The sequence below is a fragment of the Pinus tabuliformis genome, chromosome 5_2, assembly GCF_031772625.1.
Source record: "Pinus tabuliformis cultivar Carrire ecotype Pingquan chromosome 5_2, CPIR1, whole genome shotgun sequence".
NCBI lineage: Eukaryota > Viridiplantae > Streptophyta > Pinopsida > Pinales > Pinaceae > Pinus > Pinus tabuliformis.
Genome location: NC_142306.1, coordinates 393,645,423 through 393,662,468, shown reverse-complemented (window position 1 = coordinate 393,662,468; position 17,046 = coordinate 393,645,423).

The window sequence follows — 17,046 nt, the reverse complement described above, 5'->3', positions numbered from 1 at the left end:
TCTCGCAGAAACCTACCCTATACCTGAAGTTTTCCTGCCGAGGCAGACCAAGGTTCATGGCCCTTGGGTTTCAATCATGTCCCCTAATCACTCGCGCTCATCAGGAGGATGGACTGGGGATTGATGAGACATTCCTTGTGTGAAAATACCATTCAGGGCTAGTGTATGACTATTTGCTCTGTGTGAACCGGGAAATGAAAGTTGGTCTATGAGGTTGACCACTCTTCCTTCGTGCGGAAAACACATTACTCTAAAGAGTGATGAGACAATGGCTCCCATGCAATAAATATAGTCTCGTCCAAGGAGTATATTATAATCTAGGGGTCCTTGGACTACCATTACATTCAGGTGAATGGTTTTCCTTCTCAATGTTATGGGCACATCGGGAAGGATCCCTAAAGGTCGACTGGTTCCTTTGTCAAAGCCTGTTAGTTTTCTCATCTAAGGCAAAAGCGATGGCGAACCAAGCGCTTTCCAAGCAATCGAGGAAAGCATACTCACAGAAGCCTCTTCATCTATGATGGTACCGGCCATGACCATTCTATATATTTGAGTAATGATCTGAAATGGTCCACTAGCTGGTAAACGGGGTCTGCCTAGTTGATTCCAGTCGAAGGAAACAACTAGGTTGCTTGGAGGTGGGACCGAATAGACGACCGGATATGACTCTAATGAACTTCCTTCCTATGGTAAAGGAATGGGTAGACTACCCCCATGTTCTTTGGAGTCTGTGCTTACGAAAATAATTTGGACGGTGTCATCCTTGTTCTCTTCGATGAGTGTATCATCTGAATATGGAACCTCTGAAGGCAAGACCGGGTCAACTACTGCCTCGACCTTTTGAATTTTGTCTGGCATGGATTCAGATGGTTTTTCTTCAATGATAGATATTTCGGCCGACCACAAGGGCGTGTCAGCCGGATTTTCAACCAGTGACGGACTCGGCAAGAGTTTTTTATATCTAGGAGGAAGCCGTAACGGTGAAACCAGATGATCATCCAAAACTCTTTTAGCCTCATCTAAGAAGGGACAACGGTGGACAACATGATCGCCTTCACATAGTTTACAAGGAAATTTACATTTTCCTTTTTGTCCAGGGGCTTCTCTTTCACTAGTTGACGGTGTACTTTCAACATGATCATCAGAGGTTGACGACACCAGATTGTGCAAACGAGGAGACCAGTCCCTTAAGATCCGAGGGATGCAATGACAATCTCAATGAAAGTGGTCTCCCTTGCAAATGACAGATGGCGATTTAGGCCTGGTCAGTGCAGTGTGTGGATTTCTGCTAGATGATGCTTCGTTGCCCCTTTTCGCCTTTGGATCCTTCTTCTTCTTCTCTTTCTTCTTCTTTTCCTTCTTCTTCTCAGGAACTTGATTCTTGTCTTTACCAGCTTCATCAAGCGAAGAGGAAGGAGGAGAGGAAGAATTGGACGAAGTAGAGGGTTGGGGTGTGACTCTAGAATCGTCTAGTTGCTGACTTGATTGTTCAGGAATCGCGGTGTTCTGAACGACAAAGGTTGAGAAGAGCCATACGGGCAAGCCGATTGTCAATCCTAGAAGTGACAATGTGGCCATATGGGGTGCACCAACATCTCCCCAAGAGGAGAAGGGACTAGGATTTCCTCCAAGGGGAACTCCTTGGTTGGTGGACTCCATTTTCTCAACCTAAGACTAATGTAGGAAAGTTTATAATTATTCCATTTAAAATAAATTTTAGACGCTTTGACACAACTTGTTTGTTCAATTTTTAAGAGTCGAGAAAAAACAAAAGATGACTCTAGTCGCCTTCGATTTTTAATGAGCCTGAAGTGACAAGTGCTCAGATGGACCTTTTCCGTTAAGGAGTATGAAAAGGAATGAAAGGTAATGCTCTGGAAATCTAGACAGAGGGATTACCAAACCAATCGCAAAACTGCAGAATACTTTTTACCGTACAGCAGTCAATCTTCCCGAATGTTGTGTTCAGCGCATTGCGATCGATAGGGCCGCAGACAGAGATTCCTATGGATAAAGGATTAAGCCTATTGTGGTCTCCCAAAATATACTCGACGGTACGTGGGAGCACAAGTCCGTACTGGCACTTATCATCTCAAAGTGGAGGAATCACCCAACCAACAGTGAAAACAATAGTTACTAGGCTTTATGGTGCCAGAATACGTCTCTAGCCTAGACTTGTAGATGTTGTGCGTTAGGTTCCAAAGTGTTGTTAGATTAATTAAATTTATTTTATAATTGATCTTGCTTAAGAAATTTTCCTTTTAGGTTCACTACATGATGTAGATGTACAATTCCTAAAAAGCAATCTAAGATGATAAACATTCGTTTTATCTTCTTTGTGCAATGAAAATTCTAGCTACTAAGGAAAGAGAGACAATATTCTTTCAACAAAGAGCAAAGAGCACACACTATATGCACTGTCCTAAATCAAACCAATCAAACAGTCTAAATGCAAATGCACATGCATGTATTTGTTTTCAGCCTTCTTAATGTGTAAATGATAAAAAGAAAGCTAATGCGCAAATCTGAATTATTTTCAAAGTGACAATTACTAACAAGTTTCTTTTCAAAAACAAAATGAGGACAATGACAACACTTTGCGATTTGGAATTTAAAACTTGCTTTCAACACTAGAAAAATTACAAATTCAGATCAAATACAATAGTAACAGGGTAATCAACTATCAAGAGCAATCAAACTCTCTTATATGACTGAAAACGACACTTGCGACACTCTCAAATCAAGAAACGACAGTACAATTACGTTACTTCTTTGTAAACGAGAATTGAAAATGACTCAAAAAATACATAAAAACATTTACAGTTCTTTACACAATGGAGGCGGAATAACAGCAAGGAAAGGGGTTTCAAACAAAGGTGTACTAACTACAGGCAGCAAAACTTCTGAATAGATCTGAAAAGAGTGAACACAGAAACCAAAATTCAGGAACAAGGCCTTGTCTGATTAGCGCACCTGTAACATAGTGAAACTGAAATGCAACACACCTACTACACTCAGGAAGTGCGTTGAATTTGAGGTTCACAGAACAGACAGTGCGTTGGACCAGGGACAAGACTTTGAGTGGGTTTCGGGTCACAATTTGTAGTTCAGTTCAGGGATTTTGGCCGAGAAAGTGGTAATCAGTAAGTCAATCATAGGGGTAGATCTAAGGAGGTTACTAGAGCCACCACAAGGGCAATTAGAGAGCTTGTAAATCGATTGTTTAATTCATAAAAAAAACCCAGAGATTGACAGAAGCAGCGTTGATCTAATTTTCACTTGCATAGAAAATGCAGTTCAAAGGCTAGCTAGCTTGAGTTCAGGCTCCGTCTGTAAGTTTATAAAGTAGACAAATGTAGATGAACAAAAATTCTACTCACTCCCCAGTGGAGTCGCCATTTTGTTACAGGGAGAAGTGTCTATGTAGAACTGCTAATCCCACTAACGCTGGTAGCTACCTTAGAAACAAACAAAGTAAAACTACTTTCATTTTCCTTTATGAAAGATAGATGAGAGAAGAATAAAAGAGACCAACCTCTGTCTTGCGCTTGGTTCTTTGTTCGATTCCTCTCCCTTCTGCTAGTCCTTTGCTACTTGCTTTCTTATATACCCAGCTTCACAGAGTACCTGTAGAACCAAAGTAGCATAACACTATACGAGAACATAGATCTATTATCATAAAAAATTTAGGATCAGATGTAAATTGACCATACGAATGCATAAAACATAAATCACACAAGAGTATGGAGGAAAACTTGAATATCTTTATTGATAATCAAGAAAGAGCCAAGAGAGTTACAACCAATTGTTCTAACCCAGCATCATCCTCTCAGTAAGAAGCCCTTCTTCACCTCATGAAAATCTTAGATCACCCAACACTATGATGTTGCCTCAAGAAACCAACAACAATTCCTTACAAGATGCAAAATTCCACCCTCTGGATCTCTGGGATGAGGGATCCATATATAGATGTCTGCAAGGGAGATGAGTCATCTTGTGATTTGATTAGTGTCTTCCCTCTGATAGTTCTTGATTCCACTTGGACATTGATGATCTCTTACTCATCCCTAGTTGAATTCAGAGAGGCAAGTGTCACAGGAGAAGTTTCTGGAAGATTCCATGCCTCTCCACCTTGCGGATTGACCTTGCCATTTGTCTCTTCTTGCCCATCACACCCCATAGAAGGGATTTTTGAAATGAAATGCACCTATTGTGTGTATTCAGGTGAGATGCAACGCACTTTGCCTATGGAGCAGGTGAAATGGTCCAGATTTGACCAGTTCTGAGTAGTCTTTCATGGAGAACTTCTGGAAGAAGCTGTAATCAGTTGACCTTGTTCTTTTAGGGGTTGGAACAACACCTTTAGGGACTTAGGAGCCCTTGGTTTATGGATATTTATGCTTGGGGTCGCAGTGCCCAAAAATGTCTATAACAGGTTTGTTCCTAAGCATGATATGTTTCCACTGTAATATAAACTTGGGCTCCGGCTGGAACTCTCCTTCTTGCTCCACCTGCAATACAGACCAATCAATAACACGATCAACATAATTTATATACTTCTTAAGCAATGAAAAATGGAAAATATGATGGACTTTCACCGTTGGAGGTAGTGTAAGTCAATATTCCACTGGTCCAATCCTCCCAAGGATCTCCAAAGGATCACAATATCGTGGTGCCAACTTGGCACATGAACCAATCCTTAAAGACCTTTTCTTGGGATTGATGCGCAAATACACATGCTCCCCAACCTGAAAATATTTGAATACCTTGTGTTGATCTGCATAACTCTTCCGTCTATCCTGTGTTCCCTTTAGATTCTTCATTATAACCTGCATTTCCTTCTCCATATCTATCAACATGTCTATTCCGATAAATACCCTATTCACTGGAGCACTCTAGCTTATGGGAGTGTTACAACTCAGTCCATACAATGCCTCAAAGGGACTCATACTCAATGACTCTTGATAACCATTATTGTATGGAAAATCCGCCAAGGGAAGATATTACTCCCATTTCCTCTGTTGGTGCATCACACACATCCTCAGCATATCCTCTAAGATCATGTTGACCCTCTCTATCTGACCATTTTTCTGTGGATGATAAACTATACTGAAGGCCAATTCTATACCCAAGCCTGCAAATAGATCCTTCGAAAACTTGGAATTGAGGTTTTCATCCATGTTTGACAATATTCTTTAGAACACCATGTACTCTGACTGTCTCTTTGATGAACACCTATGCTATCTCACTCGCTAAATATGTAGTCCTCACCGGAATGAAGTGAACTACCTTGCTCAACCTAGAAGCCACAACCATAATAGTATCATGCTGCTTCACTTTCCTTGGAAGACCTGTGATGAAATCCATGGAAATGACCTCCCATTTCCATTTCAGAATCACAATAGGCCATAGTAGACCACCTAGATTCTTGCATTACACTTTTACTTGTTGAAATTATAAACATCTAGCCATAAACTCAACCACTTCCTTCTTCAGATTCAGCCAATAGTAAAACTTCTTCACCGTCATCAATGTCTTATGATATCATGGATGACCTAAATATGGCTTCACATGAAATTCCCTCAAGATAAGCTTCTTGAGATCACTGAGATTTGGCACATAGATCTTGTCTCGAAACCTCACGAAGCTATCTATCATGAGACGATAGTCTACATCGTGATCCCCTATACCTCTACCTGCACCTGTACCTTCACCTAAATGTGTACCTATGCCTATACTCTACTATAACATGTGCATGATCTCCATGTATTTATCATCCTACTATCCTACCTACAAGATCCTATCCTGTAATGTTGTCCCATAGGAGCTTATAGTTGCTATATAATTTACCTGTACCTTCCTGCTAAGAGAATCTGTAACCCGGTTCTCCTTCCCTTTGATGTATCTGATCTCGAAGTCAAACTCACTAAGGGTAGTCGACCATCTAGCTTGCCTAGCATTTAGATTCGGTTGGTCAAAGAAATACCTCAACCCACTATGATTGCTCATCAATGTAAATCTCCTCCCCAGAAGATAATGTCTCCACATCTTCAATGCATGTATAATTGTTGCTAGCTCAATATCATGCGTTGTATTGTTCTGCTCATGCTCATTTAGTTTTTGTGACTCATAGCACAGTACTTGTCCTTATTGCATGAGAAATAAACCATGTCCCCTCTTGCAAGAATTATTACACACTACAAACTCTTTATCTAGATCCATAATCTTTAACACTCGTGCATGTGTCAACAATTGCTTAAGTTGCTCAAAACTATCTTCACATTCTCTCATGCATTCAAACTTATTACCTTTCCGCTGCAGTGACGTGATAGGATATGCAATGCGTGAGAAGTTCCTGATGAAACTCCTGTAGTAACTTGCCAAACCCATGAATAATCTCACCTCATCCACATTCTTAGGAGTTTCCCATTCCATGATGGCCCTTATCTTCTCTGGATCTACTTCTATGCCTTCCTTGGAGACAACATGTCCCAAGTAGTGTACCTCATTCTAAAAGAAGTTGCACTTGCTAATATTAGCATACAACTAACACTCTCTTGGAAATCTCAACACTATTGCTAAATGTTCAGCATGTTATTCCTCATTCTTAGAATATACCAGTACGTCATCAATGAATACGATAACAGTCTTGTCCAAATAAGGACACAAAACACTATTTATAAAACACATGAATGTATCTAGAGCATTAGTCAAACCGAATGGAACAACAACAAACTCAAAATTCGAATACCTTGTCCTGAACACATTCTTGAAGATATTCTCTTCCTTGACACATACCTGATGGTATCGTGATCTCAGGTCGATCTTAGAGAACATTGTTGCTCCCTTCAACTGATCAAACAAATAATCAATCCTCGACAATGGGTACCTGTTCTTAATTGTTACCTTGTTCAACTGCTTGTAGTCAATGCACAATCTAAGCGTACCATCTCTCTTCTTCATGAATAACATTGGTGCACCCCAAGGTGATACACTAGGTCTAATATGTCCTTTGTCCAACCTTTCCTTCAGCTTCAAATTCAACTTTACCAACATAGGTGTGCTCATCCTATATAAGGTGCTTTTGATATTGGAGCTTCCCGTGACACTAACTCAATAGAAAAGCCCTATGAGGTGGAAACTCTAAAATGTACTCAGGAAATACATCCTAAAACTGCTGCAATGTTGGGTACCTTCTCAACACATCAGCATCCTCAACCTCCTTACCCTTGTCACTGGAAATGTGTATTGTAAAAATCACACAACCTTCTCTGCAACTATGCTTAGCTTGCATAGTGATAACCATCCTTAATGATGTAGACTTCTTCTTTCCCTGTAAGGTCATCTTTTATCCACTATCATCCACACAATCAATGGCCTTGTCGAAGCAATCCAATTTGTTTTTGTGAAGGTATAACCAATACATATTGAAAATCATAATATATGAATCTAATGGTGATACATTCAAATGTGTTGTTGTAGGCATACCATTTAACTCAAATGCACAAGATCTTACCTAATGGTGAACTTGGTTCTTCGTACCTCTAGCCAACTGTACCAACCAAGATTTTGCATGTAATTATTTTCTCGAACTACACTTATCCACCAAGTTAGGATTAATATAAATATAGTTAGGTATAGGATCAATCAAAATAGAAACAACTTGATCACAAAGCTTATCATCCATCTCAATGATCTATACCTGATGATCCGCATGCATGTTTTCCATAATTGTATAAATTTGAGGAATGTTATGACCAATGTCACCAACTGTATGTGCCTCCTGAGCACTATATATATGGGGTCTACAACCACTTTGATACTACGGACAATATGTCTTACGATGATCCTTACCACATATCCAACACTGTAATCATTCCCTACCACCACCTCTAGATTGTTACTCTTCATGTCCCTTCTCAGTTGTATTGAATCTCTTGGAAGGAACTGAATTATTTTTCTCACTTGCATCTTGATGTCTTCGTCGCTTTGGTGGCCATTTTCCTTTAGCTTTGTTGTTTCTCTTTAAGTCATGTTTCGGCTCAAATTTGTGCTTAGAATGCTCAAAACAATGCTTCAACTTTTGGATGGCCTCCTCCAACGACCTAGGCTCATCGAACTCAATCCAGTCTCTATATGAAACTAGAAATCCATTGATGAATCTTTGAACCTTGGACTTCTCCTCTCTGAGGTAAGGCACATATCTCAACAACTCCAAACATCTGTTAGTATACTCCTCATCGGTCATAGAAGCCATCAACAACTCATCATAAAAAGCCTTAGCTCTATCATCATAATACCTCTCACACAAGTACCTCTTCTTGAAGAGCCTTTCAAACGCATGACAATTCAAATCATCCTCATGTACGTCCTTGAAATTCTTCACATCTTCCCACCAAATATTCACTTTACCTTTGAGACTGAAAATGGTTATCCTTGCTTTCATGCTTTCTGAGTAATCATGCAATATAAAGAATTTCCTCATGATAAGCAACCAAGCCTCTGCATCTTGCAATTTCGTTATCTTTCCATCAAAGGTAGGTAGGTTTTCCTTCTTGAAATCATCTAGCAAGTATCCCCTATCATTCCTCCTGTACGAATGATAATGATGATGATCATGATGTCTATCAGAATCAAAACTAGAGTAATACCTGTGTCTGTCACCCCTCCTGTCGAGAGTGTCGGACATCCTTCCACCTCTGATAGTGTCATACCTATCCAACCTATGTCTACTATAAGACTTGTTGCCATGTGCCCCATTAGTTTTGTCGTCATCTCCATGGCTGATCCGAAGAGGTCCATGTCACTGCAAATCTAATAAACTCTGAAGTAATATCGCATTCAGGTCTGCTTGTTTTTATTGTTCCTGCATTATTATGTCATTGTATGATTTGAAACTCTTTATTTTCTCCTTCAAGCTTCTGAATGTGTCTACTAAGTCATAAGAGTGACCCACACCATGCTTCCCATCTGATGCATAGAGAGATTCTAGTTAGTCTACCACCTTTCTAGCCATATCATCTCTTTCCTGCAAGGCATAATATATCAGCTAAACCAAATCACCATAAATCGACGTACCTTAGCATAGCTCAGGGAGGATACCTTGTCTACAAGATCATCAAATCAACATTGTGCATGTGCAACATAACCATAATAACATATAGACATATATCAATAATTGCATCAACACATAACCATCATACTAACTAGGGTCCAATCATCAATGCAAGGCCATACCAACAATGCATGCTATCATGTCATGCATGACAACAACCATTACTCTAGTATACAGATTGCCTCATGAAACTATCCACCTGCATAATCAATGCATAATAAACTACTCATACACATAACTGCATGTAGTCAAGCATAAGCGATCAATTCTTGTAATCAACCTACAAGACTAATGCATGTAATCAAATAACCAAGAATGCAAGGCAACATACAAGGATGTAATCAATCACAATATAATTGTATAACCATTCATATACTCATGAAGATACATTCCATAAAATCGACATCAAGGTCCTCATGATAACCTTACAACTACCATGATCAATATGATTCACTGCAACAAGCACATGGAACGCAACTGTAGGAGCCACACACGGAACTGACATGCATGCATAACCAACACATTCGCCCATATTTGTAACACTAGATATGACCTGAAGAGAGAGTAACCATGCTTTGATACCAATCTGTAACACCCCCTCCTAGGTCTACCCAAAGTAACCATGCCAACTAGGGTAAACATGAGGAGATATGCTACTACAATTAGATTCGACCTTCTATGTCACCTTAAGGAAGTGGAATCGATGGAACATCACATCCAATCATTGAACACCATAAAAAAAACCCTTAGGAGAGAAGTCAGCCACTCAGACAACCTGTGCCTGGGTCCCACTACTATTTTTAAGCTCTTAGGCCATATTCACTCTCATGGTATTAGAAAGGGAGTGGCCAGCAACCTAAATTGGCTCTCACAAGCCTACATGCCAACGACTGTGGACTAGAATTTCCAGTTCTGTGCCAGCGACCCCAAGATTTAAGCCACTTTTCTAGCCCAAAATCCTAGCCTCTGCCCAGAACTTGTTGTAACTTCGAGAATTCATTAAAAACATAATAAGAATGTGTTATAGCTCCAAATATCACTCTTGATGTTTGTGATGCTGCACTCATGGCCTAGGGCAACCCTTCCTTCCAGACCTAGTCCAAATACGTTAAAAAACAATGGTTTACTACGTATACATGACATTTCCCTGAGCTAAACGTGTGTATACATGGGTGTGTGTATACCCAACACGCGTATATGTCTTAAAAGACTTAAAAAAATTAAATCTCCTTAATTTCGAGCGGAGATCACAGGTTTTACGTATTGATTACCTATTAGCTCTCATGGCCCAACTGTTCCCAACGAATTCCCAACTAAAAAAATACTTTGGGAGAATCATAAAAAGGCTTCAATGGGAAGGCCTAAGGGAGGAGAGAATAGAGAGAAAAATCACTCTATTGGGATTATCCCTGATCAGGTCTGAAGAACCTTGTGCTTCCAACACTTCCCCCATTACAAGAAACCCTTGTTTCCTTGAGTTATGGTGTCTTTCCACTTGTTGAGATATCCTTGAGTGAGTTATGGAAGGAGCTTGTTGAATGCTTGAGATTGGATGAATCCGGAGGACAATTCCGCTTAGAGCCTACAAAAGGAAGACTCAGGTGAAATCATTCATTTATGTACTTTAGTTATCTATAATAAAAGAAACACTTGTCTTGATCCTGATATGAATCTTCTTCATGTTTATGATATCAATGTTATGATTTACAAATGAATGACTATTTCAATTTCATACATAACTTTCAGTATGATATGAAGTTGATTTATTTATGATGTTTAGTCCATATACTGTTGTACTTTATTGAATTAATTGTTTTACAGGTTGAAGGAGAAAAAGGAACTCCAAGAGGGTTTGGACCCTAGCTGGATCTTCCCAAACGAAGGACCCCCAGGTGCACCCCTCTTCGCGTAGTTCATTTATATTAGCATCATTGATGTGTGGAATGTTTGTTTTTCTTTATAGATAACCCCCACTCTGCTAGGGTATTAACCCAGGACCCTAGGGGACATTGTCCCTAAACAAAATTGGTGACTCGACTGGGGACAACAGTATTGTTGTTCCTAGTTTGGGTTTATTGAAGCCAATCAGGGCTCAATTGTTTATTTACTTGCTGTGACTGAGTAGTCTGTTCCTTTAGGAACTTGAATTGTAAGTTTGGTCAGTTTCTTCAGACTGTTTTTTGTTTTTTCTTGTAATATGTTATATACACTGTTTTTCTAGTTTACATAAGTGTATGTACGCATGTTTCCTCAAGTCAACCCGCATATATGTAGGTTTCCTTGGGCTGAATAACGTATACACGCAGCTATGCACTAACATAGTCCCGTATACCCTAAAATTTTCAAGATTCTTCAAATATTTTTGTTTCTAGAGATCTGTGTGCTGGTCTGAATCAGTCCTGAATAGCTACTTTTCTGTGTCAGTCTTTATTTTTACAACAAGTATATGATTTCAAACTCTCTCCAATTGTGGAAATCTTGGTATTTTTTTGTTTTGTTGCAAGTGTCATCATTTTTGTTTAAGCACAAAATATTTCTTGCTGGGAGTCTTGGCTTCTTTGGTCTTCCAGGGCAGAAAGATTTATCTCAATCTTTGTGTCAAATCTTGTTTTGGTGGCTTTTTTGTTTGCTTGTCAAAACTACATCTTTGTGACCATCTGCTTTTCTTACTTTCCAAAAGTTGTTGATTCACACTTTCTTGAAAGTTGTCTTTTCGATCTTTTGGTCTTTGTTGCCAAGCTCTTGTTGCTGCTTTTGATTGTTAAGAGCATCTTAAAACAATTTTTTTTTTTGTTGAGTTTTCACCCGTTTTGTGTTGTTAACTTGCAAACTATTTTGTTTCCTATTCTTTGATCATAAAGTTTCCATTTGACTTAGAGCACTTTTGAAAAGTCATTTTTGTTTTTGCTTTTTGAAGAAAACTTCTTGAAAATTTGGTTTTTCTTTCTTGAACTTTGTTTTGATTTAGTTTCTTTTTGCGAGCGAAAGTGAATTTTTGTTTGTCTTGAAACTTGCTTTTATGTTCGGATGAAAATGAGCATTAACAACTTATATTCTATCTAAACATCTTAAGTGGCAAATTTAGAATTGATAAACAAGTTGCTTTCATTTCTTGATTTAGAGTAGTCTTAAGTTTTGCATCAGCATGTACTCATTGCATTAGGATAAATTTGTGCATCTTTTAGGGCATCCATAGTTTTTGTGAGTGTGAAGCTTGAGTAAAAGAAAAGAAAATAATTTTTTTTTGCTTTATTAGAAGTTCCTCTGAAGCTAGTAGAAATTTCTTTCATCGAAGAACAAAACGAGTGTATTTGCATACAGTTTGGTTTTTATTAATTTCTTTTGCATCAAAACACTACAAGTTTCATTTCCGCTTATCCCGTGACTTAAGAACAACCCATTTAAAAACAAGCACTAATTAAAGTACACAAAAACTTTTTTATAATTGTCAAGTTAAACACACCAACAAGTTTTATGATATTTTAGGGCCTTGTAATAGGTGAGTGGAGAGAAAGCTCTCCAAGGCCATTTAAACTGTCAAACATAGGAGTCAGAACAGTGAGTGCAAATCCAATAGCGTTAGGAAGACTAGGAAAGCTTCGGATCTGGGAGTTCAGCACGAGGGTTTTTGAAGATAAGGAAGAGAGATACCCTCTCTCCTACTTGTCGGATCTTACCTCAAGACTGTTCCGCCTAGCTTTTGACATGAGTTGGTAACCTTAGTTACTTCTCCTAGGGATCTACATAGGTGGCTGCAGAGGGGAATCTCGTGGCACCTGAGGTCGACATTGTATCACTCTCAACGATACTACTGGAGGGTACCCTTGCAGAGCTTGGGTGCTTGCACAGGTGCAGGATATTTTTAGGAGGTCAGCGTAACTTCCTCTATTACCTTCGCTGGTAGGACTAGGCCGTCATTATCCTAGACTGTCTTCGAAAGGCCCTTACTTCACTTTCTTATATTTTGTTGTCCAATCCTCATCACCCAGACTGGAAATACATGAAATTTGTTTGACTGGATGACATCTTTTAGGGACTTTTTAGTGTGTGCTATATGCTCTTAGTTGGCCTAGTTTTCATTTTTTCTTGAGTTTTTAATTAGATCTTAACAAAAAATTCAAAGTGGTTGATCGATTGCCTAGACGGTCTCGAAGACTTCGTGGTATTTCACCACCAAGTTTAGAGCCTTCTCCTAGAAGGCACAGAGGTAATACTGCCGGTCGGTTTCATCTCATGGCAGCTGATGCATCAGGGATTGATCCTCCCCTCAGGGGCATTAGTGTTCAAGACAGACCTGGTACTTCCACAGAACGAGAGAGGAACACTCCAGTTCTTTCTCGAGTTCTCTTTCAATCAGAAGATAACATAGAGGTAGAAGAACTCCTAGAGTCATTAGTGGCTCCGAATTCTCCCCTACCTTCTAGCCATCCAGACGTACTATAATACGATGGGACTTCGACGCATAGAACGTCAAGTCCAGGTCATATTACACACTTAACTTCGATAACCACCACTGGAAGCAAGGCTTCTACCCCAAGTGTTACAACCATGTAGACTCCAACATCAGTACAAGGGGGAGGAACTATTTCCATCCCCTATACATATTTATTTGGGTCTTTTGCTAGCACATCTTGAGTTGGGTCAACCTCCATTCCTTCTATGAGTGGAAATTCCCAAGCCAATGTTTTTAGTTCTGGATTATTCCCGTTTGGCACCCATTCACAAGGTATTTTGTCAGTTCCATTCAGTGCCCCCACATCCATGATGGGTGGGTCGGCTTCATTTTAGGGTTTTCCTTTTTGAAGTGGTCATACACCACATTCCAACTCGACGATAAGATCTATGCCTTTTTCTGCTACAGGACAAAGAAACAATCCCTTTCAAGGTTGGACATAGCCTATCATTGTTCATGTCATCATAGTGGCATGGGAACTAGGAATCCGTTTTTCAACCAACAAGAGAATAGGCCGTACTCCATAGTTAGCGTGTTTTGAAGTATTCCTCCCTTATCTTCTGCTTGGAATCCTTATAAGGGGTTATCAACTCCTTATAATCCTTTAGGAGGAAGCTTGACCGACTGTGGAGGTTTTTTGACTGGAGTTGGTCAAACTCTGAGTTTTGCTGGATCACAAGGTCCGCCTTTTGGTTAAGCTGGTTCTATTGGTTACTTCAGGTAGCCTAGTGCCTTCCAAAATCCATGCCAATCTTTTCAGAACTTTGGGAGCTCCACCCAGTCTGGGTGGAATCCCCAAGGTCCTGCTAGGCTTCCTTTTCTGGCAACGTTGAATCTGCCAGATCTCAGGAAATTAACAAATGATCCAATCAAATACAATTCGGTCTAGCCTTTGGTCCCAACCAAACTCCCTTCGGACATTCCAAAGTCTTAGGGTAAGGGTGGCGAAGACCCGGGTGACCATGTAACCACATTCCATTTGTTGTGCTCATCAAACTCCCTTATCGATGACTCGGTTAGGTTGAGACTTTTTCAACGCACCTTGACTGATAATGCGGCCAAGTGGTATATAGAGTTGCCAGGGGGTAGCTTTACATCTTTCACCGACTTAGCTAATATTTTCCTAAATCATTTCTAGTTGCCCATCCATTATGATGCTGGAACTGAACTTCTAGCCAATTTTCATCAGGACACGACAACTCACATTTCTGATCATATTCAGGAATGGAGACAGAGAAAGAGGCTCACTAAAGCTGAAATCCCTCCAGAATACCATCTCGAATGGTTTTTGAAATCTTTACAACCTGAAATCTCTAAGGATGTCTCCCTATCTGGACTCTATTCTAAGGAGAAAGCCATTTTTAGGGCCCAACAATTAGAATTGATTTATTCTCAGTCTGGGATTCTACAAAAAATCTTGCCTGATGCTCCTGGGACTAAGGTTGATATAGCTAAGTCGAAGACAGGTCCCCATGAGGATGGTATCGTTGGATCCGTAGACACAAATGCGGTGAACCTGTTGAACCAACTGCAACAATTGTCTTTACAAACTGCTCCTAACAACTAGGTCACATCGTCTAAGCCTTCGTCTTCCCAACCCTCTTTAGTTAATTCCATCCAATCTCCCAATCCCAAAGGAAATCAAAATTCCAATGGGAAAAAGAAAGGATGAGGTAAGAAAAAAAGTCAAGACAGGAAGACTGACGCAAATAAATCTGGCAATAATGTTGGTGGTGGTGGAAATGACTCTAGAAAGAAAGTCAAGTTTTTGTGCAAGTTATGTAGTGGAGACCATTTAACTCATCTCTTCCCAAAGATTCAAGGCACTCAATGCTTGTTAGGGCAGCAAGGGACTTCTATTTCTCAAGCTATGTTAACCAACCCTTTTCCCCAAGGGCAACAACTGCTTGCTGGCGCGAATTCAAACCCTGGTACCTCTAGAGGGGGCAACCAGGAAGGGGAGAAATCATCAAATGTTTTCATGATCGGCTCTATCTTCCATGTGGCCACTCGGTCACATGATTACGGTGAAGCAGAAATATCCAAGGACAAAACTGCTCCCGGAACTACCAACCCACTTCATATTGAGCAACCCTTTATTGAGACTATACCTCGGATACCGAAAGGTTTCGCTAAACGTGCGACTATCAACCCTAATATTAGGGCAGCCAAAAATTACTCCATTGTTGAGGATCTGGCTCAGAGTCGATGTGCTATGTTCGCTTTAGAGGTTCTCTAGTCATGTCCCGCTCAAAGAAGTGCCTTGCTTTCGGCAATGGGGCAATGGATCCAAACAATTCTTTAGCTCTCACTTTTGATATGAATAATGTCAAAAAGAAATTCCTCATCATATGGCTTTCCAGATAAAGTCTACTTACCAGAAAACTAATATTTTTCGAACAGTTATAGGCGAGGGAGCTTCCACTTGCGTCATGTCAATGCCATGCTGGAAGGCCATTGGATCGCCTTCGGTTGTTCCTTCACCTACCCTCCTGACAGTGTTTGATGGTCATTCTCATAGGCCATACGAGATTATCCCATCCTTTCCCATATGTGTTGGAGGGAAGGTTGTCAATATTGAAGTAGAAGGCATTGATGCTAACCTAGATTACAATCTCCTCTTAGGAAGGAACTGGGTATACAAAATGGATGCCATTGTTTCAAATATGTTTCATGTCATTTTCTTTCCTCATGAAGGGAAAATTGTTAAGGTTGATCAATTGGATTATTCCCCAGTCGATCCTCAAGAAACTTCCGATTCTACTGTTCCTTTAGTGGATAACCCTCGTCTGCCTACTGAGAATCTAGGAGTTGGGATGTACTATTCATCGATGGGTACATTTGATCTTCCCCCTCCTACAACTAGAATAGGTATAATTTCATCCTCCAAGGACCCTTTACGGAAAGAGTTTGTTCAAGCTCATTATTTTTCAGATCCTGGAGCCTTATCTTCATCTGCGACCACATCAGATGACATCAAGGTGGGTGGATTAGAATCCCTTATATCTGTAGTAGAGCCTAGATATGAATCTATTGATAACTCTGCATATGATCATCCCACTCCTTGCTCAGAGAAAGAGTTAGATGGTCATGTGGCCCCTATTTGGACCCCTGATTCCACTTCTGCATTGGATTTCTTGGATATTGTTTTTCCATCTGACGAAGTGATTTTTGAAGGAATGACGGTTGTAGATCAACCTTTGGAAGATTTACATCATCATTCATGTTTTCATCCTCCTTTGCATGAAGTCGAATCCAGGTCCTCCAATCTAACTAGTGATGTTTGTATGGTTCCTTTGGCTCCAACACAGTTATTCATCGAAGGAAGTATATTGATTGGTTCGATAATTGTACCAATAAACATCCCTAGGAGTAAGTTGGTGGAGCCTCCTGATCGACTCCACCTCAAGAAGTACTTTTCTTAGGTTTTGGTTGGGCAATGGCTTCTTTTTACATTTTTTATATTTGTACATATCTC